This window comes from Diabrotica undecimpunctata, chromosome 10 (assembly GCF_040954645.1).
Source record: "Diabrotica undecimpunctata isolate CICGRU chromosome 10, icDiaUnde3, whole genome shotgun sequence".
In the NCBI taxonomy this organism is placed as follows: Eukaryota; Metazoa; Arthropoda; class Insecta; order Coleoptera; family Chrysomelidae; genus Diabrotica; species Diabrotica undecimpunctata.
The window spans coordinates 42,912,181-42,936,458 of record NC_092812.1 but is presented as its reverse complement, the minus strand read 5'-3'; the positions used below and the strand labels follow the sequence as shown (position 1 = coordinate 42,936,458).

Here is a 24,278-nt window from a genome sequence, read left to right as displayed (position 1 = left end):
AATATTTTATTCTGTTAATTTTATTGTATTCTTAACGTACTATGTGTGTCCGTTAAAATAAAGAATTGAATCTGTGATATCATGGTCAAATTGACTCATAGATAGTAAGCTTCATGGTATGTTGTTTTTATAGTATGTATTACTATTAATTGCTTTTTGTTGATGATGACAAACAACAAGAAATCCAACGTCTTTCAGCTTCTTTAATCTTTAAAATAGTTTTTCTACATTATCGTCATCACAACAGTCTTCGTTTAGCTGTATTTTGTATTGTTATTCTATTCTTGACTTATTTTTTTTTATTCATTATTCACACTAATATAAGGTATTAGTAGATACTCGTGTATGCTTTGGTCACATGTAAAAAACAGGTTGAGGGAGGTAATGAAATTAAGTGCACTAGGCAGTGATCACTTTAAAGTCTTAAAGTTATTCACTTTCATAGTTCCTCTCTTTTATCCATTTTCTTATCTCTATTTCTGTTTATATCTTTTTTAAATATTTTTTTTTTCATATAATATATATAATAATTTTTTCCTCTCGATCATTTCTGACATTTTATATTTTTTTGCCTCGTATTGACACTTAATCTTAAAATTTTTAAATAGTTTACAGTTTCTACTTGTATTAAATATTCATGGTCACCTCTGCTATGTCTGGGTAGTACATGTTCATTTTTATATTTCGCCTTCTGTATTTCACTTTTCACACCTGTTTTCTACTTGTTTGTTATGACAGGTCTTATAAGTTATGTTTTTGCAGTTCCTTATTACTTAAAAATATTTTTACGCATTATGTATGAAAGTATTACGTCCAGCGAGGTTGTTACCATTATTTTGTTTATTTCTGCTGTATGTAGGCTTTTAGCTTGTCACGACGCGCTTCTTAGTACCTTTGAACACAACACCAATTACTATAACTTACAGATCACGATATGTAGTTGGGATCAGATCTTAGTTCTTACAAGTTCGGTGTAAACTGGGAAACGCAATCTGTAAATAGCCTTATTACTTAAAATTGTATAAAGTAATTTATTCTCTAGTTATATTTAAGATGAAAAAATATATAATTATCCTTAATATTAATACAGTAACCAAATAAGACTACAGTACGCTGCTCACGTCATCACAATCTGTATATAGTTTGAATATATATTCATAATATTAAGCTCGAGTCCATTTGTATTTGTGACTGTTGTATATACCTTCTGCTTTATTGCTGTAAATAGCTTTATTACGTAACATTGTATAAAACAATTCATTATTTAGTTATATTTGGCATTAAAAAATATATAATTTTCCGTAATAATAATACAGTAACCAAATGAGACTAAGAGAATAATCAACATCATCAGATTTGTAGTCAATAGAGCAACTTTGAGCTTACAGTACAATACTCACTTTATCACAATCTGTATATACTTCTAATATATTTGCATAATATTAAGCTCTAGCCCATTAGCATTTGTCACTGTTGTATATAGCTTCTGCTTTATTACTAACAAACCGAAATTAGTGTAATATAGTACCGTTACCAACCATCAATTTATTCATCGGCAGGCTGTGAATATTAGTTTTAATTATATAAAGGTTTAGCGAATCCTTGTAAATATGCTGCTTTTATTGGTAATAAAGTAGTTTTTATTATTGTCTAAAATAAAATTGTTTCTCTTTATAATTGAATTCCTATTTATTATATCATCATTAATCAGCCCTGGCTTGTTCACTACGTACATCTATTCTAGATATTTAAATATATCTCTGTTCCGCGTGTCTGCCTTTAAATTTTTTTGTCCGTCTGCCGTCCTTCATTCTCTATCTCAACCTTTAAAATTGTTCCCGTTAACATCGAATTCTTGTTTATTTCATCATCATTATCAATTGGTCTGCGCCTCTGAAATGCGCTTGGTCGCAATTCTTTTAAGGTCTGTGGTCTCCCTTCAAGCAGTATTTTTATCCTTCGGGGTTTCTTCCCGAATATCTTTGTTTTCTGCTCTATCTCTTAAGCTTCTTGTAAGCATTTTGCTGAGAATTAAGGGTTTTGTTCCGTACGTAAAGAGTAGTAGAACAAACTGGTTGAAATCATTTCTTTTTAAATGGATTGGAACATGTTTTTGAATATATCTTCCTTTTTCCGAATGATGCCCATCCTAATAGTCTTTGTCTGAGCAGCTTCGATGTGTGAAAATGTGTGATGAACAAAATTGTTTTCGTTATCTTTGAATTCATTTTAATTTCATCATGATTATCAAATTGTCTGCGCCTCTGTTATTCAGATGGTCGCAATCCTATAAAGGTCTGTGGTCTCCATTCAAGCAATATTTTTGTCCTTCAGGGTTCCTTCCCGAATCTCCTCGTTTTCTGCCCTATCTCTTAAGCGTCTTGTAAGCATTTTGCTGAGAATTAAGGTTTCTGTTATGTTCTGGTCCTTCGGGGTTCTTTCCCGAATCTCCTCGTTTTCTGTGCTATCTCTTAAGCTTCATTCATTCATTCATTCATTCTAAGAGTCAAGGTCTTTGTTCCGTACCTAAAGAGTGGTAGAACAAACTGGTTGAAATAATTTCTTTTTAAATGGATTGGAACATATTTTTGAATATATCTCCCTTTTTCCGAATGCTGTCGATCCTAATAGTCTTTTTCTGAGCAGTTAGATGTGTGATAATCTTGTTAAATTGCTTTATTTTTTATAGCTCTAACCTTCTTTATTTCCTTTAGAACTTGAAAACCTCTCTTATAGAATATAATTATTTTTGGCTTTATTTTAGAAAATAATAATAAAGTTTTGAAAGCAATTAAACGTTTTTTGACCAATATAGGTTAAAATATAAATATAGAGGATGATTTACATAAAACTGGTGTTGTCAGTACACTTTTTTTTTAAATTGCTCTGTATCATTTTGTATTTTATTTTTTTACTAAGTTGACATTGAATTTCTTTTCAATGGTGTCCAACTCTCTTCATCTGTCCATTGCTTTTAAAGATCATATTTTGTGAAATATTAGGCTAATTAAATGGATTTGCAACTTTTTTTGGACTTTATTTATCTCCATAATTGATCATCATTCAAATTTCAATTCGATAGTTTCTGTTCCTTTTGGACAAAAGGATTCTGAAACTGTAACCCATGCACAAATCAGGTTTTATCTATTTCATGAATTTGACTAATAAATTAATATTTATAGAAGCTGAATCTGTGCTAGGCTAATTTAAATAATTACCTACTGTTAAAGCGTAATGTTATTTTTAATTATTTCAAAATGTCACCTTATATTATTCGTAAATCATAAATGTTACAGTTCGGTGATATTGGCTTATTAAGCATCTTTCAAAAATTCAAAAATTATTTTCAAAATTTCAAAAAATAATGTTACGCTTTAACTATTGTTAGTTACTTTAATTACTGAAAGACAGTTGACTGCTAAAAAACATTTGAGTTTGGTTAGAAAAAAAGTTGTTCCTTTTTTGGCAGACATACTCAAATTCAGCAGATCGGAGCTTTTCGGACAAAAACAGGGTCACTACAGCCACCTATTAGGTCGAGAATATTTTATTTTTATTGAAATGTAATTGGATTAAATAAATCAAGTATTTTATGTATTTATTTCATTAAACAAGTAATAAATAATTTCAAAATATCACCCTGTATTATTCATATTGACCATAACAGTTGTAGTTCTTTAAAGGTAGCTTAGTAAGGAGCTTTCAGAAATAAAAAATGATACAGTTAAGTTGGATTGAAAAAAATTGGCCCGATCATTATAGTCTTACGTAAATGATCCTGTATATGTTATTATTTAAGAAACGTAGAATTTCGTTCAAAAGTTGATGAGCCCCAACCTATTAGAGTTTTTTAAAATAACGCCAAAAATAATTATATTGTATAAGAGGTTGCTACGTTATGTAGTTTCTGTTTCTGTTGAAAAAAATACTGTAGCTAGTATTTATTATTATCATTATTATTAATATGTATTTATTCGTTTTATCACTTTTTTATTGACTTATTTGATGGACTTGGTATCGGTATTACATATCTACATATTTCATCACGCTTTAAAAACGTCTAGAAAGAATGGCTCTTAATTTTTGTTGGGAATAAACCATAAATAAATTGTGAGTTATTCCTAAAATATATAGTACATGTAGAAAGAATGTGAAAAGTAAGAAATTAATTGGATAAGTAATTTGTTTTTTATTGTATAAAATACTTACTCTTATTTTTATGAACTCTATGGTCCTTCTATCAGCTAATCGCTTGCAAAAACGAAATGTTTTCAGTATTTGCTGTTGATAATAACTGTAGCTTCGATAACGGTTTCATCACAACGAAGTAATAACTCGAGAATTATTATCAAATCTTACCAACTAGAACAGCAGCCTCGCTACGTGTTACTGACAACGTAGGACGAGGGGTGGTGGAGTGCTTGGGTGTTGGAGAGGACTGTTCTACAGCAGTAAAATCTTGGAATAATACTCTGGACAGGATCTATTCAACACCTAGATATTTGGGTTCGCAACAACTCTTCAAGGCCTGCGCGTCCATATATCTCTACGAAGCCGGGATTGCTATTTTATATTTGAGTGTGTGGGTGTGTACGTGTGCATGTGTCTAATAACTGGAATCTACCTCACTCTGCAATAACTAGCAGTGTCTCTTTATTTTATAAATAGTTTTGACAACATTTGAAAACCTAGACACGAATTTTTGCAGTTCAACTACAGCAAAACATCGCAGTGTGACAAATTTTCCGTCAATCATTGTCTAATTATTTTCTTGTGTTTTTTAAAATCTCACATACTTTCTACATTCTTTAACATATTTTCTAAATGTACTGTAGTAAATACAGATTGTGCACTGTGGAATGTGATATACCAATGTGCCTTTATAGTTAAGATCGATATTTCGATATAATGTACATAAACATATTATAAGGGTGTCTTCTAGTCAATATCTTGTACATAGTTAGGTAAACTTCGATATAATGTATATAAACATATTATAAGGGTGTCTTCTAGTCAATATCTTGTACATAGTTAGGTATACTTCGATATAATGTATATAAACATATTATAAGGGTGTCTTCTAGTCAATATCTTGTACATAGTTAGGTATACTTAATTATAATCTGTAGATAGTACCAGAAAACATTGTAAATTATTGTAAATATGTCAGGCCTTCGCCGATACTCAGAAAATCTTGTTCACCTAATTATACGATTTTGTTTCCTAATGCAAAATAAGTTTTTTTGGATGCTTATCTTGGTGGTTCAGTTGATATCTGATCATTTTTGTATTTTTATTTTCTTATATAAGCAATACTTTCTTTGTCTCTATTTTATCCCTAGCTCTCATTACTCATCTAGAATTAACAACTTTTCTACAATCTTCTGGTCTTTATTCACTAACTTTGTTTCCATGAGCACTTGATTATTTATATCTTTAGAACGTTTTGCGAATTAATATGGATGTATCAGAGCTGTAAATATAATCCCTTATTCATATTTTTTTAGATGATATTGTTTCCTAAATTAGGAGACATGTTCTTTTGAATGCTTTATTTGATGTATTTTCGTTTTTCCATCATTTTGTTTAGATGCAATTATATCATTGTCTGTATGTCATTTCTCTAGCTTCTTTCATCTAGATGACAACCTTGCTACTGTAAACGCCACATAAGAAGATCCAACCTCGCGCATGTGGCGTGTGCCGACTGTATCCGAAGAGGTGGACAGTGGCGTGATTATGCTTTTTATTTAATTAACGTCACCGAATAGTTACCTCTGCGCTACTGAAAACGTGAGTAGATTATGTAAGCAAGGCGCTCGGATCGAATCGGTACGAAAATAAGGATTTGCGCTGGATCTTCGTAACTGGCACCTACTGTATAATCTGGTGGCCGTAGTAATGTATTTAATATTCTCAATATCTGCTATCTTCGTTGCATTTTATATTTTTCTCTTGCGTTATCTTTACAAAAGTGCTTTCTCACCTTCGCGTTTCCGTGATCCCTTGACTTGCTTTATTTAGACTACTAAAGAGTTTTGCAAATCGGTATGTATGTATTAGAATTTTATAGTCCTTTTGCTACATTTTTATGAAGGATGTTTTTGCATGTTTTCCTTAATGCTCAGTTGTAGTTCTTCTCCTTTTGCTTATATGGATTACTTAATATTGTATGAACTGAGGTTTTATGTTAATATAATAATGTCCTTCAACTAAATTATGTCAAACATTTTTGAAGCTGAATATAACATAGTCATCCTAACAATTGACTTATTAACTGAATTAACTCTTATTAATACATTTAGTGCAAATCAAGTGCCTGAATTTAATTTAGCAGCATAACCTATTTATTTGTAATAAAAACTCATAGTAATCTTTTAACAAAAATATAATCTTGATGTTTAAAAATTATTTTGTTTGTTTGCAGCAGTATCTGCCCCTGTAATAATTGTTGTTCAAATATTTAAAAACAGCAAAAACTGTGCTGTATTTGAATTCATACATTTTTTTTTTATTTCGAAATTTTAAACTATAATAGTTACTTCACATGTATTTTTATTTTTACGACTTTAAAAAAAGAGCTGAAGAAATAATTGAAGACTAAAAAGAAGAAAGAACGTTCAATAGAATAAAGAAGAAATATCAAGAAGAAATAAGATACCTGCCAGCTTTTCACCGGTATGTTTTTTTTACTTTTATTTTTTATCACTGATTCGGCTCGTTCTGTTAAATATTTAGAGATATATTTAAACAATCTAGAAAAAAACTATATTTTTTATAAAAAATTTCTATATTTTTTAAAACATTAGAGGATCTATTTCGCTAGAGTTAATCTGATTTTCAAATTGAAAATCGTTATACAAATATTGTATTAAAGTACAAAACCACTAAAGACGACTCAAATTTAAAAATCCAAACGGATTTCAGCTCTTCAAAATGTTTTCGGTCCTTTCAAATCCACAATCAGATCATCTTCAGTGAACTTATGAGAACTTGCTTAATAACCATATGACAAAACAGTGAATATGTTTAATTTATATTTTAAATGTTTAAAATTGTAAAGTGAGGCGACACAATGTGGATGTTAAAAGATTTACTTTAAGGGAACACAACGACATCTACTCGAAATTAAATCCACATCAGTTGGCAGGTGTCTTCTACACAACTCAAAGTTAATCTTGTAACATCGGTCTTGTGTCGCTTAACTTTGCAATTTTAAACATTTAAAATGTAATTTAAACATATTCAATGTTTTGTGATGGGGTTAGTAAGCAAGTACTCTTAAGTTCACTGGTGATGGTCTGATAGGACAGAAAATGGAACAATTGTAATCCATTTAGATTTTTAAATTTTAATGTTTTATTAAGCAAATTATACCAATTCCATTAAAAGTTTCTACTTTACTGTAAAGTTTACTATTATTTTAACTATTATGATACATAACCAACGACTGGGACCTTTTCCATTTAAGCATATTCCAGTGTCTTTGGCTGGTGTTAGTGGGTGTCTTATTTAATACAATTTTTGCCATTGGGTTGAGATATTTCTAGAAAAGACTAACAGAAACAGCCTAGAGGAATAAGCCTTAAAATCGACCAATATTGCCTCGCTATTTACTTGCTAAATGCTAAGAGGAGTTTGTAGTTAGTCTCTGTTGGAAATATCAAGAATTTTTATTTAAACCAAACGTTTAGTTATTTGGGGCGATCTGTTGTAAATCTCATGTAACTTGGTGTTTAAAATATGGTTAAAAGATGCATGGAAAAGACAACATATTTGTTTACAAAAACTTTCTTTCAAGGTTAAACTTAAGTTAAAAATTAAAAAAGTTTCTACAAAATATAAGGACGAAGTATTTTAGATAGGATATTCTTGATTCTTTTATCGATATCTCTGTATCCTCCTTCAATGTTTCCATTTTTTCTTTAATTTATGATAAATGTCTATCTCTTTATAACGGTTCTCTGTTTGCTTGCAATATTTTCTGATTAATTCTTCATGATGACAAATCTATTTATAGTTTTTCCAAGCGCTTTTCTCATTCCAATGAAACTTTAAAGCTAAAGATAAAATAAACACATATTTAATCATCAAACGCAGTTTCTATATAAATTTCTACAGTAAGTTTTGTGATTATCTTGATAGGTGTCTATCTATTTTTTTTTCATATCATTCATTTTAAGTCGAAACGTCAAATAAAATATTTTTAATTGCATTTATGTTTAATTCTCAAAAAATATAATAATTATAACTAAAGTATCTTTAGCAGCATCTGTATGTATTTTAAAATAGAAAATGCAAGCAAAGCTTTCAAGTATTATATAGCAAATAAAGCTTCATTAAAAACTGCTTCATAATATTCATAATACTTAATAAATATTGTGTAGAAATATGCATAAATAATATACATGCATCTTTAAACTACTATTCAGCTATTCAATTGATAATGTAATTTTTTTATTTCCTTTGAAATTTGTCGATGAAATACCTATCCAATGAGGAGTGAGACAAAGTAATACGCTCTTCAAAAAGTTTTTTACATCTAGAGAAGATTTTAATCACCTAAAGTCTTCATTTAACTCTACATCTGACCACCAATACAAACACAGCAGCCTCCGAATGCAGCAATACGACCGGCAATGACTGACACTCAGCCGAGGATCGCAAAAAGAAATATCTTTCCAAAGATGTGAAAACTAAAACAAGGAGAAAATCCAAAGATTCGTATTAAAAATATTACCCAAAGAAAGAGGAAACATACTAAAGTAAAATATTTTTCATACTTCTTAAACCACCTAATAGAACCCTAATATAGAATGATAAAATTGGTGATGGATTTTTCCGTTACTTGATAGAAATTCATTTAATATAACAATAACACATTGAAAACTTTGTTTTCAAAACTTCACAAAATTTATTATAAAATCTTATTACTACAGCTGTTTCGACAGAGTGCCTTTCTCAAGTGATCTATTTTTGGTACGCGTTTACAATTTAAAGTCTTTAACGAAATAGGTTGAGGAGGGGAGAACTGTTTGTCTCAAGTTGGTCAATCATAATTATGTCTGTCTTTTTAAATTGAATTTTAATTTATATTAAAAAACACAGACATAATTCTAAATGACCAACTTGAGACAAACAGTTCTCCCCTCCTCAACCTATTTCGTTAAAGACTTTAAATTGTAAACTCATCCAAAAATAGATCACTTGAGAAAGTCAGTCTGCCGAAACAGCTGTAGTGATAAAATATTATAATAAAGTTTGTGGAAGTTTTGAAAACAAAGTTTTCAGTCGTTTATTGTTATATAATAATAAAATTGTAGTATTGTCTCCTGGATAGGTCCCTTTATTTATCAAAATGTTTCTATAAAAGACGGAATAAACATTGAGTTTGTTTCAAGGGTTAACAAGTAATATTTAATAAAAAACGAAACTTTTGGTTATATACTTTGAAAAATTTTAAAGGAAATAGAAAAAGTACGTATTATATTATTATATTGGTGGTATATGTTTCACATACTATAAGTCCCACAAATATATATTAAAAAATTTGATGTTTTATCCTTATGCATGTAATGAATAAATGTCTGGCAAATTAAATCTGTTTTCTTTTTTTCTTTTACTATCCCTGTTCTATGGAAATCATGGAAACTTTTCCTTTTTAGAGTGTAAGTTTTATTTATTGTGTTTTTTTTTTTTTATTTTATTTTAATTTGATGGCCTTGGCCGAGCTAATTAGCCAGACAAATTTAAAGACAAGCAATTTTTACAATCAGAGGAATAAACATACAATTATCCGTACAATCTAACGTGCAATTTTTAATAAATTACAACTTATTTTTTAATTCTTTATTTTTATTTTCCTGCGCTAAGACATAACCCGATTCAACATCTCGGAGGTTTACATCTTCCTTTTTATTTTTTAATTCTTTATAATTTTTTTTTTATTTTATATTTTTTTATATATATATATTTTTTTTTATTTTTTTTTATTTTACATATTTTTTTTATATAAATATTTTTTTTTATTTTTTTTTTATTTTTTTATTTATTTTTTTTCTGCTACAATACAATATTTACTTAAATATAAGGGTTAGTTTTATGCTACAATTTATATTTACAGTTTTTGATATGTTCGTAAATCGTTTTTAATATATTGATATCTCTAGAGGAAATCAAATTTTTCAGGTAGACGGGAAGTGGAATTTTTAATATAATACGATTATCATAAAATTTGTTTATATTTACTGATTCGTGGGAACATTCAAGGAAAATATGTAATAGGTTGGTTACCTTCTTTTCCACACTTGCAATTAGGTGACTCCGTGGGACCCAACTTGTACATATGAAGGGGGGTAAGAGCATGATTAGATCTTAATCTGTTTATAACCCTTATGAAATGGCGATTTGATAGAGTATGAAACCATCTTTTTATGGGTATTTCAGGCTGCATTTGTTTGTAATTATTTCCAGTTCTCATGTTTCGATAATATGTTTGCCATTTTTCTTTTTGATGCCGTTTACTAATTATATCAATGTCTGAAAAGGGGAGTAAGTTCAAGGGAGCTTCTCCGCCTATGTCTAGGGCAGATTTGGCTAGACTATCTGCTATTTCATTGCCCTTAATGATATAATAATGTTTTTCCCTAAATTTGTAATTTTATTGTAAATAGTCATAATTTCTAGTTCTATATGATTTAGTTGTTTGGACCTATGTACGTTTGTTAGTCTGTCGACGACACTCTTACTGTCTGTAAATATTATGCAGCTGTAGGGTTCGTTACTATGTATATGCCTTAATGCAAGAAGAATCGCTGTCATTTCAGCAGTGTATATCTATGATTCTTTGTTTTGTACTTTAGTTCCGTCTGTATAGTAAAACTGATAATTTGGCCATTTATGCCGTGTAAATGATTGAAAAGCGACTGGATCTAAATTACTGTCCATAAAAAAGGTATTAATATGTTTTGAGAGAAGCTCTTCTAATACATGGGAATACATAGGTGAAACTTGATTTTCATACGTGTAGAAAGTATGTCGGTATTGAGATATCCTCAAGTAACTATTTACCAGAAGAGAACATTTTTTCTTTGTCCAATATTTATGAGTTAGATCTAAAATTGTTAAAATATGAATATCCTGTAGATAGTTAGTATTTTTCCCTATGGCTCTAGTAATGAATTTATCACTTAAAAACTCCCGTCGAAATTTCAAAGGTGGTTCTATCGCCTCAACTTCCATTATACTAACGGGTGTAGAATTCAAATATCCATAACAAAGCCCAAGGCATTTATTTTTTTGTATTAATAATTTATTTAAATGTGTGTTTGCGGCAGTTCCATACAAATGACAACTGTAATCTAAAATGGGACGAATCATAGTACGGTAAAATAAAAGTGCTACATTTGGATCAGCGCCCCAGTTAGTTCTACAAAAGGCTCTTAGAATGTTCATTGCATTTTCAGACTTTTTTATGACTTGATGGATTTGATCCTTCCATAGAAGTTTTCTGTCTAAATAAGTACCGAGATATTTTATACAATTTTTAATAGGGAATTGAATTTGACCTACTTCCAGATGACCTTGTGGAATTTGATGTTTTCTAGAGAAAATACAAATTTCTGTTTTAGATTCTGATATTTCTAAACCAATATTTTCATAGTGATTAAGAACAGCTTTAATTGAAAGATCAAAATTATTTTTACATATCCAATTATGTGTGGGCTGTGTAAACTACTACATCATCAGCATATTGAGTAATTTTTGTTGTGCTATTAATACAATTTTCTATATCCATATTATATAAAATAAATAGTATTGGGCTTAATATGCTACTCTATGGAAGTCCTATATTTGTAAGACGTGGTGGAGAGATGGAATTGTTGATTTTTAAAAAAGTTGATCTATTTTTATGCATAATGTCCAAGTTAACGGTATCGAATGCAGAGGAGACATCAAGAAAAGCGGCCATAGTATACATATTATCAGTAAAGTTTATTAGTATGGATGGGACTAAGGCAGTTATGGCATCTTGGGTTGATTTTGATTTTCGAAATCCATACTGAGATTTTGAAAGAATATGTTCTTGCTCTAACCAATGTTCAATTCTATTTTTTATTAATCTTTCTAACGTCTTTAGGAAGCAAGTGGCTAAGGATATTGGTCTATATGATCTACTGCAATTTTCTGGTTTCCCAGGGATTAGAATATATTCCTTCCAGCTGTCTGGAATTTGTGACGTATCATTCCAAATGTCATTAAAAATATTTAATAATGATATTTTATAGTGGTGAGGAATATGGTACATCATGGAATATGAAATATTGTCTTTACCTGGAGCACTGCTATTTTGTTGACTAAGTACTCGCTCTAACTCCCACATTTTAAATGGTTCTTCTAAGCCAAACCTATCTCTTGACACTGTTTCGCTGTATTCTGGAAAATGTTGTGAAGGTACCCACTGTGGAGATATTTTCTTATGAAATTCATCTAGCCAGCTGGATTGTGGATCTATTGGAATCTTGTTGGACTGTTTGCGGTTTTTAAAAGCGTTTACTTTCTTCCATACTTCACTGATTTGTGTTTTTGAATTTAGGCTTTCGCAGTATTCTACCCAATTCTGTTTTTTCTTTTGTTTGAAGAGTTTTTTTGCGACAGCGTCAAGTCTTTTAAATCACCGGGACCGCGCGCACGCCAGTCCCGACTACCAAAAATTAAACGCCCGAGTGTTCCGCTTTAGGGAACATCGCAGGTGTCAAACCAACTGTAGTGCAATGGAGGGTCCTCGACCTGGGGGATCCGCCTTCGTGATCACGGTTTTCCCTGCGCCAAGTAAGTATATATTTATTGTGGTTAGATTACTAAACTTTGCGAGTTTTATAAACGTACAACGTACCATATAAACGTTTTTAAAATCTACTATCAAAATTAGGGATTGTTCCTAGTCTTTTGGTATGTTTTTTTTTCATGTCTGGACGCAGTATGCTCTAAACCGGTTGTACTTCAGTCAATTTGCCAATTGTTTATATTTTATTTTCAACTGTTTATACATTTCCTAGAGCCTTTAGCAGATTTGTTATAGGCTCTCCATAACGCCAGACTGATCTTTTATTTGGTCTTGCTATACCCAGTAAGGTCACTATTGGGACGTGTTGGACGAGTTTGGGATGAGAACTTCTTCATCGAGCCTAGTGTCTACTTACCGAAAACTGATAATCAATCTAGAAATTATAATTTTGCTGCTACTTATAAGAGCACGGAGCTAGGTTTAAAGCCAAAGTGCGTAGAGAATATGAATGTATAAGCATAGCAAAATGAAAACTATCAACGCATTTTTTTAAACACAATAGTATTCACAAAACAACGTATGTCTCCCTGGAGGAAACGACATACAAACAGATAGATTACATATTGATGAAAAATTAAACATACCAGAGCTGTAAAATATCTTAGAAGCGTTAGAAGCTTTAGCTTAAATAGTACAAGCAAACAAATGTTTGTACCTAACATGTATTGTATCTTAATCTTTAACCCAGGTAAATTTTATACTACATGTTGACGTGGTTATTACATCCAAGTTAGACCTTAAAGAAGGCAAGAAATCTTATTGAGAGAACTTAAGCCTTCGACTATAGATGGTCATCATCATCATCATCTTTGGCGCTACAACTCTTCGTGAGTCTTTGCCGCGTTTACTGTTGCCCTCCATGTTTGTCGGTCCTGTGCCAGTAATTCCCATTGTCGCACTCCCATTTTCTCTAGATCTTCTTTGACTGCATCTTTCCACCTTTTTCTAGGCCGCCCTACAGACCTTCTTCCCTCTGGCCTTTCCCAGAACACATTGTTTATAAGGCGATTGTCGTTACTGCGTATCACATGCCCTCCCCATCTGAGTCTATTTGCCTTTATATATCTGACTAGATTTACTTTTCCGAATAGAGACTCTAGCTCGTTATTGTATCTGCCCCTCCATTCGTTTGTCACGCTGTCTCTGCAAGGGCCATATATCATTCGAAGAATTTTACGTTCCCACACCAGCAGTTTATTTATTTCTATTTTGGTTATCGTCCATGTTTCGCTTATATACGCGACTGCTGGTCGTATTATGGTCTTATATATCCGGATTTTTGTATCTCGTGAAAGAAGTTTTGACTTCATTAGATGTTGAATTGCAAAGAAAGATCTGTTTCCTGCCATTATTCTCGTTTCAACTTCTCGCTCTAATTTGTTGTCATTTGTGATTGTTGCTGCTAGATATTTAAATTCTTTAACCACTTCGAAGTTTTGATCATGTATAGTAATGTTTTGCCCTATTCGCCGTCGCTCTTGTTTTGAGACGACCATGTATTTTGTTTTGTCTTCATTTGTTTTTAGACCGATGTTTAATGCAGCTTCTTCAAAGCTCGAGAAAATATCCTTAATTTCTAATGTTAATTGTGCTACTGCGTCTACGTCATCGGCAAAGGCGAGTATGATTTTTGATCCCCGAGCAGTTATGTCTGGTTTGATTTTTGGATATATTTTTCGCATGACATATTCTAAGGCCAGGTTAAACAACAATGGAGACAACGGATCTCCCTGTCTCAGTCCAGAACTTACGCAGAAAGCATTTGATATTTTTCCCCCTATTCTAACTTGTGCAAAAGAGTTACTTACACACATTTGTGTTACCGTAGCTAGTTTCTTGGGTACGCCGAGCTCGATCATTGCCTTCCATAATGTGGCACGATTAATTGAATCATAAGCCTGTTTGAAGTCTATAAAAATCTGATGCACGTCGTGATTATATTCCCAATACTTTTCAAGCATTTGTCTTATTGTAAATATTTAATCAATAGTCGATCTGCCAGGCCTGAAACCACACTGGTAGTCACCAACTATATCTTCGGCGTATGGTACTAATCTTTTTAATAATATCGAAGCCAATATTTTATATGTAGTGTTGATTAGTGAGATTCCTCTGTAATTCATGCATGATTCCTTTTTTCCTTTCTTGTGTATTGGTACAATAATACTACCACACCATTCTTTCGGCATTATTTCTTGTTGCCAGTCCATTTCTATTAATTGATGGATTTTACTTATGAGTTCATGACCGCCTGTTTTAATTAGCTCGGCATCAATATTATCCAGACCAGGGGATTTATCGTTTTTATGGCATGCGTAATTTCTTCCATGGTTGGTGGGGGTATTTCTAATTCGACCGTTTAATACTCATGTTCTTCATTGTTTCCACCATTTTCATTGTTTTCATCAGTGAAATTTTGGATACTCAGGAGCTCTTCAAAATTTTCAGCCCATCTTTCTATTAGTTTGTTTTCGGCAACCAGCATTTCCCCAGTTTTATCTCTTACGATGTTGGGTGTGCTTATGTACGAGCCTCTCTTATGTTGTCTTACTTCTCTGTAGAAATTTTTATTTTGATTTCGTCTGTGTTCTCCTTCTACTTTTTCAATTTGTTGCTGTAGATATTGTCTCTTTTTTTTGTCTAAGTGTTCTTCTAGCTGCAGCTGTCTCCCTGTGGAATCGTATACGTTTTTCTTCTGATGGATTCGACAGATAATCAATTCTTCTTTTGTTTGCTTCTTTTAGAAATCTTTCACATTCGTCGTCGAACCATTTTTTGTTTTTTGTTTTTTTAGTTCTTCCATCGCGGAAATTTCACGCTGATCTATATCTTTACTTTCATTTTCATTTATTTCCAAAACCTGAAACCTATTTCCTAATTCTACTTGGTACTGTCTTTGATTATTTTCTTCTTTCAGCTTCGCCACATTCCATCGTTAGATCTTTGTATGTTTATCTATTGTTTGTGTTGACATTCTTGTTCTGAGCTTGGCCTTTACGAGAAAATGGTCTGTGTCGCTGTCCGGCCCTCTCATAGTTCTTACACTTATTATGCTGCTAGAATGTCTCCCATCAATCAATACGTGATCTATTTGATTATTTGTTCTTCCATCGTTTGATCTCCATGTTGCCTTGTGGATCTTTTTTCTAACGAACTGGGTGCTTTTGATGGCTAAGTTGGAGCCTGTGGCAAAATCGACCAAACGTGGTCCATTATCGTTTGTAACTTCATGTAGACTATATCTTCCTGCCACCGGTATTACGTAGTCTTCTGTGCCTACCTTTGCGTTTAGATCACCTAGTATTATTTTAATATCGTGCTTAGGAGCTTCTGTGTAGAGCTGATTTAGAGAGTCATAGAATTGATTTTTATCATCCTCTAATGCGTCTTCGGTTGGTGCATACACTGAAAATATAGTTAAATTGGACCATTTACCTCTTAATCTTATGATGCAGATTCGTTCGTTTATTGGTCCTGTTCTGAATGTGATGCATGTTATATTGGTCAAACTGGCCGTTCCCTTAAAGGACGCTTTACTTCACATCGTAGTGACATTAAACTTTCTAAACATACTTGTGCCCTTGCAGAACATGCAATCAACACCAAACATACTGTGAATTTTGATGATGTTAGAATTCTCTGTAGAGAACGTAACCTTAATAAGAGACATTTTATGGAGATGTGTCATATTTTAAAACAACCTAATGCATTAAATAAGAGAACTGATATCAGCAACTTAAGCCAAATTTACCATGCACTAATACTACAAAATTGATTCTTCCGTATTCTACTTTTAAATTATTGGTTTCTTCTTCAACTTCTTTTATTATATCATAACATTTATGTTGGCATCTACAAAACTTTTCCTTAAATCTCACTAGCTGATTGTCAGTTCTGACATTCAAGCTTTCAAATACTTTATTTTGCATGATATGATCATACATAACAGTCAAGATCCCTAGCCTTGCCTTTGTTAATTAACATTTCAAAATTGACAATTACATTTTTTGATAGATTTTAGAATCAATCAATGTTTTCAAAAGTTAAATTAAAAAAATTAATATAAAATTACTTTAATTGGGAATCTTCCGGCGTTCTCTGTTTCTGTGTTTTTGCTGATTTATTTAATAGATTAATTTTTGATGTTTCTTCACAATAATAACATTTTAATACTACAGATCTTTTAAAGGTAAGATCATTTACTTAATTGTTTTTCATATAGATGTATCGCTTATAATACTCTTTTAGATGAACTGATGATGCACAATGAACATTGGGCGAAACGTCTTCAATAAATAGATAAAGTAGCACAACTCTTGTCTTTTTTTATCTCCAAATTTACCGAAAATATCCCATTCACTTACGAGTGCACATTTTTTTATATTAAATTAAACGGTCATATTCCTTAAAGATATATATATATATATATATATATATATATATATATATATATATATATATATATATATATATATATATGTGTGTGTGTGTGTGTGTGTGTGTATGTAGGATTTTAGCATAAGAAAATAGTGCAAGCTAAAAGTTTGTGTGCTAGCTTCGTCAAACGCTTGTGTAGTATTCAAGAAATTATCAGAGCAGTATTTATCTTTTAAAACTATTTAAAAAATGTTGGTGATCGTTTGCTTTTTTCTGGAAGGAGTGTTTACATAAAAATGGAACTTTTAAATCGTCGACGGGAAATTCCCTTGCTATTCTCTCTGTCAATTCAATAATAATTCCTAATAAAAAAATATATGTAAACTTAAGTAGTTTCTTAAGTGGCGATACTCGATCGGTAAATGGTATCAAGCAATTTTTGCCATAAACACACATTCTTTGTTTGTTGATTAGATTCCAATGAGCTTTGATATAAAAGGTAAGGCATCTAGAAGCAAAAGAGAATGTAGGTATATATTTAGAAATGTATATTAAGTACTTGCACTATGCTGACACCAAAACTATAAGTAACCTTGATTATTATTAGATAATAGCTGAAATGAAGCCAGCGGCTAACATATGGTTGGTTAAAGGGTTGTTGTATAATTTGACTTTATTTTTATTGATAAGAGTTTATTTAATTGTATGTAATAAAACCTCTGGGAGAATAACACTTACTTCATTGGTTATATGTAATCAAACCACTTGGTATTATTGACATGACAAAATTAACAGTACATATTTTGTGAAATTTTTTGCACTCTTACTATCCATCTAATCTTTGTAAATCTTTTCTTCGGTCCTTTTTCAGTAGAACATTTTTTAACCCATTTATCCACTGACACTCTTATATCCGCATATCCCAATCAGTGAACGCTTTTATTGATCATTGGACTGATTTCTGTCTTCCAATAAATTTCTTTAACTTTTGTCTTTGCCACTTTTTCATTTTCTTGTAGTTCTGCTCTCGAAAATAGTTTTTGTTACCATCTTGACTTTATTTGTTTTCTTATATCTTATATTCTTCTCTTCCTGAAATTGGGGACGGTTTTCTGCAAGTAGTTCTACGTAGTATTCTTGCCACTCGTTTTCACTAATTTTGCCGATCTGGGTTTTCTCTGTCTTATTTCGTTGAAGTGCTTTTAATATCCGCCATGATTCTGAATTTCTCGTTCCTCCGATATGTCGTTCTATCTCTGTGCATGCTTGTTCCCATCGTTCGTTCTTTTCATTTGTTACTCTTTTCTTTACCTCTCTGTTTTTCGCTCTATATAGGTCTAAGTCTTCCTGTTTTTTGGTGTTTAGGTATTTTATGTGTAGTTTTTTCTCTTCTTTTCAGAGAGAGCAATCAAGACATTGAAGAACAAAAAAGCCAAAGGACCCGGAGGAATACCAAACGAACTAATTAAAAACGGAACGGAAAAGTTATTCCGCATACTACATAGAATGTTCGAAAGAGGACTAAATGAAGAAGAAATACCTGCGGAATGGACACAAGCATACATCACATCCATACATAAGAAAGGAAACAGGAAAAAATGTGAAAACTATAGAGGAATTAGTATAATATCGTCGGTAGGTAGACTTTACGGGAAAATTATTAAGGAAAAACTAGAAACTGAAATAATAGGAAAAATTGGAGAAGACCAAGCAGGGTTCACAGTAGGAAAATCATGCCTAGATCATACGTACACATTAGAACAACTGATAGAGAAGAAAATGGCAAAAGGTAGACCGGTCCACCTGGCCTTTGTTGATCTAAAGAAAGCATATGACTCAATACCTAGAGTCAAATTATGGAAAGCAACGAATGATCTCGGAATCCGACAAACACTAATAAAAGCAGTTAAAGCACTATACAAAGAAAACAAAGTAGCTATTAAATGTGGAAATAAAGCCTACAATCCATTTAAGACGACAAAAGGACTTCTACAAGGCTGTGCTACGTCCCCTACTCTGTTTAAAATATTCTTGGAAAAGACACTCAAACCATGGAGGAGAAAGTGCGAAGGAATGGGCATACCAGTAAGAGACGAATACCTATACACCTTAAGTTTTGCCGACGATCAAGTAGTCATCGCACAAGATGAAGAAGATCTCAGCTTTATGCTCAGAAAACTAGAAGAAGAATATAAAAACAACGGAATGGAAATAAACTTAGAGAAAACCGAATACCTAACAACAGAAAACAAGGATATGAGAAACCTAGAGATAGACGAGGGAAGACAAATAAATGGAACAGATAAATTCAAGTATTTAGGAACCATAATATCGAACCAGGGAACAACAGAAGAAGATATAAACAACAGACTGAGACAAACAAGAAACTGTATAAGACAACTAAACTCAGTGTTGTGGGATAAGAACATTACGATAAAGACAAAAAAGAGAATATATAATACCCTGACAAGAAGTATCCTGACATATGGGTCCGAAAACTGGACAATAAACAAGAGAAATAGAGGTAGAATAAGAGCAGTAGAAATGGAGTTCCTGAGGAGAAGCTGTAGACTTACAAAAAGAGACAGAATTGAAAACGCAGAGATTAAGCGGAGAATGGGAGTGCAATCAGACATAATCGACTATATAGAGGAGAAGAGACTATCCTGGTACGGCCACGTCAGAAGAGCGGACAGAGGACGCTGGATAAACAAAATCACAGAATGGAGCCCGATTGGAAGAAGAAAGAGAGGAAGACCCCGAAGGTCATTCAGAGATGAAATCGACGAGGCTATGGAGAAAAGAACCCTGCGAGATGGAGACTGGAATGACAGGGAAAATTGGAGAAAACGGTTGAGTGAAGGAAGACAGTGAAAACTGTGGAAATCCTTAGTAGTAGTATATCTTATATTTTTTTATTACTTTTTGTATTACAGTTTTTTACTCACACATTGTTCAAATTTCCTATTACAAGCGTCGGATGAAAATGTTAACAAACTTATAAAACAGTCCATAAAGGTATTCTTATTGATGTGCCTAACCGTGACGAATGTTGGCGGTCATCATGGCAATCTTTATGTTATCTGGACCTCCCTTTTCAAATATTTTCCCTTACAGGATCGCTTATGGGAGGACATATCTGGATTTATTTCGCATAATGCGGCCGAAGTATTGTAACTTTCGGGATTTGATGATGATCAGTACTTCTCGGTTCTTCATTCTTCTGAGGACCTCCTCATTTATGACTCAGACCACGGGATCCTAAGTATTCCTTGATATAGCCACATCTCAAATGCTTCCAATCGTCTGCACATATCTTCGTTCAAGGTCTAAGCTTCAACACCACAATAAAGGACAGAGAAGACATAGCATCCCAGCATTCTTACTTTTATACCAAGAGAAAAGTTGTGGCTCTTGAAGAAGGCCACCATCCGGTTGAATGCGGATCTAGCTTTTCCAATGAGCGCTCTTATCTCCTGATTGTTGGTCCATTCTTCATTTATTATGGTGCCGAGGTATTTGTAGTGTGTCACTCTATCTACTATGGTTTGGTTGACGTAGAGTTGACCTCGTGTTATCTTTTTCTTGTTAATTATCATGAGCTCGGATTTCTTTACGTTTATATTGAGTCTATATTGTTGACTGTTGGTATTCTAGATTGTCCGCAAATAATATGGTGTCATCTTCATATCTAATATTGTTTAGCCTGTACCAATTCAGAAGAATGCCTTTTTCTGTTTCGTGCAAAGTTTCGATAAGTATTTTTTCAGCGTAAAGATTGAATATTAGAGGCGACAAAATATAGCCTTGCCTCACTTCACGCATGATTTTTATATATTCGGTATGAGATATTCTGAGATTTGCGGTCTGATTCCGTGATTCCAATAAAGATTTTTAATTATTTTTAAATCTTGGTTTTTAATTCCTGCTTCTTTCAGTACTTGCATCATCTTGGCGTGCTTTACTCGATCAAACGCTTTCTCGTAATCAACCAGAAAAGCGTATAGGTCGCAGTTGACGTCTCTGCATCTTTGAGAACAAAGCCTTTCTCGTAATAACAGCATTTGTGAAACCGAACTGGTTGGGGGAAATTTGACTTTCATAAAGCTTGTAAATTCTCTTATGGATTATCTTTAGGAACAATTTTAGGAGATAACTCATGAGGCTTATCGTACAATATTCTTTGCATTTTTTGGCTCCTGGTTTTTTGTAAGTGAAATAAACTCGGACTTCAGCCATTCTGTGGGTATTTCTCTCTAGAGTTGTATATGTTGTTGGATATCTTTGCTATCATTGCGATTAATTCGTTGCCTATTAGTTTGAGTAGTTCTGCTTGTATATTATCGGGGCCTGCAGCTTCACCATCCTTTAGTTGTGTTATTGCAGAATAAACTTCCTGTTAAAATATTCTTGGCCCATCATTAACGTCTTCTTTTAACTCAAAGGTGTTATCACTTTGGTCCTCAAAAAGTTGCTCTAGGTATTCTTTCCACGTTCTTTTTTACTTTGTTTGTCCAAGATGATGTTTTCGTCAGAATCATTTATATTTCCTTTCTGTCTCCGTCTTAGTCCACCTGTGAGTTTTTTAACTTTCCTATGTACATTGTGACTATCGTACTTTAACTATACAGACTCAATTTCTTCGCATCTCTCTATTGGTTCTTTTTCTTTTGCTTCTCTGATTTCCTTCTTATTGTTATATTTAAAGTTTTATATTTGTCTGGATCATTTCTGGCTTTTCTTCTTCGTTCGTTAATTTCAGGATCTCATTTGCTATCCACGATTTGTTACTTTTCGATATGCCTTTTACTGTAATCTGTTTGATCGTTTATCTTCGTTTAAATCGTCTCTAATTGCAGTCACTTGCTCATTTAACGTGACTTCGGCCATCATTTTGGTATGAAGGTATTTTAACATTCGTAGACCGTAGGATTCTGAACTTCTTTTCTGCACTCTTTTGAGTTTGTCTCAGAATACTCCCACTATTGGAACGTGGTGCGTATTTAAGTCTGGTCCAGGATAAGTCTTGACAGATTTAAAGCTGTTTCAGAATCTTTTATTTACTAAAATGTAATCTATTTGATCTCTAATGATTCTCCCGGGTCTGTCTTGAGGAGATTTTCACGGTTTACAGCTTTCAAAGTGGCGATTGTAAGAATGTATTTGTGACAACTAGTTCTTAGTCTTATGCGAATTTTTCTAGGAGGTTGCCTTTCTCGTTTCTGACTACAAATCAATGAGCTTTAATGTACTGTGTCTTATTTCCAGCTTCAAGCTTGGCATTAGAATCACCCAGAATGATGAAAATTTCCTGTCGTGAAATCTTCTGTATGATTCTGTTGATTTCTTGATAAAACTAAATTGCTTCTTTTTTCTCTTTGTTTATATCGCAAACGTCTCTGTTTGCGACAGAAAACCCGTGTCAATAATATTGATGCTGGTATCTCCAGAAAGGCCTCAAGGTTGCTGTACCTAAAACAATATCGAAATCGTGAGGAGATATTTGCAAAGGGAGTCGAAAAACTGACGTAAACTTTGGAAGAGGGCTTCACCAATAAGTTGAAAACTCGACGCTAGTCATCTGGCAACGATTCTTCTACAAAATTAGGTAAGTTTGATACTATTTTGGTATGAATGGTAATTATAAATTTCATTATTCTTATTTAAGATTATAATTTACTGACCATTTTTATATTTTCGATTTAAATAGTAAAATAATATTCAAATGATGGTATTTATTTAATTGATTGAGTTGAAATATTAAATTAATATGAATTTTTATTTCTATTTATCCAGAATAAACTGTTCAAATTCCTTAAAACGATTGTTAACTTAAATGGAAGGCTTACTAACGTTAGTTACGCAGATGATGTACTTTTAGTACTAATCAATTTTGAAGAAGATATTTCGAAGTTTTTGTTCGTATTATCTTTTTTTCTCCCTGAGCTCGTTTCATCCCGTTATCACTGAAGTTGAATCTTATTGTGTTTGTTACTCATTGTTGTTTCCTACATCCAGTCTAAAATTTTTGTACCAGGTAGAAGTATGCAAATATCTTTTACTTAGTATATCCTTAATATACCAGGATTTCCTCTTTGTTGCCCATATCATCATCATCACTGGCTCGACAACCCTTTTTGGGTCTTGGCCTGTTCTAGGATTCTTCTCCATTCCGATCTGTTTCGTGCTTTTTTTCTCCAGTTTTTTATTTTTAAGGTTGTTATATCATTTTCTATTTGTTCTAAGTATCTCAGTTTCGGTCTTCCTCTTGTTCTTTTTCCTACTGGCATCTGTTTGAATATTTTGTTTGGTATTTCGCCTTCTTCCATTCTTTCTACATGTCCTATCCAACGCAGCCGTCCTATTTTGATGAATGTTATAATATCCGGATCCTGGTATATTTTTATAGTTCAGAGTTGTATCGTCTTCGCCATATTCCGTTTTCTTTTGTGCCCTTATATATGTGTCGCAAGATTTTTCTTTCGAAGGTGGCTAACAACGTTTCGTCTCTTTTAGTAAGTGTCCAGGTTTCTGAGCCATATGTGAGTACCGGTCTTATTAGGGTTTTATATATTTGGCATTTTGTCTTTCTTGCGACGTTATCTGATCTTAGGTGTCTAATTAAGCCATGGTAACATTTATTTGCAATAAATATTCGCCTCTTCACTTCCTCCGTAACGTTATTATCAGACGTGACTAGGGATCCCAAGTATATAAAGTTTTTTACCTCCTCTATGTTGTATTCTCCTATTGTTATATTTTGTTGCTGCCTTATTTCTGCGTTTTTTCTTACCTGCATATATTTTGTTTTGGTCTGATTGATTTTAAGACCACTATTTTGTGCAGCTCGTTCTATTTGGTTGTATGCCTCTATCATTTCTCTTCTTGATCTTGTGATTATGTCAACATCATCTGCAAATGCTAGTATTTGCACGCTTTTATTAATGATTGTTCCTCGTGTATTGACTGTTGTGTCCCTCAGTATTTTCTCGAGCATGATGTTGAACAAGATGCATGATAGAGCGTCTTCCTGGCGTAGTCCCTTTTTCACATC

The 24,278-nt window shown here is 32.5% G+C and overlaps 1 protein-coding gene and 1 non-coding gene across 2 annotated transcripts in view; one reads left to right on the top strand and one right to left on the bottom strand.

The window, feature by feature from the left end:
* LOC140452389 (tyrosine-protein kinase Dnt-like) overlaps positions 1 to 9,043 on the top strand; it is a 363,670-nt gene extending 354,627 nt beyond the window's left edge. The window contains exon 12 of the mRNA XM_072546606.1: positions 6,428 to 9,043. The gene's annotated coding sequence lies outside the window, so the exon portion shown is untranslated. The remainder of the gene's footprint in view (positions 1 to 6,427) is intronic.
* Positions 9,044 to 12,676: 3,633 nt separating this feature from the next.
* Positions 12,677 to 12,839, bottom strand: LOC140452570 (U1 spliceosomal RNA). The gene has a single exon (XR_011952214.1). It is a non-coding gene; the product is annotated as a U1 spliceosomal RNA (small nuclear RNA).
* Positions 12,840 to 24,278: the final 11,439 nt, after the last annotated feature.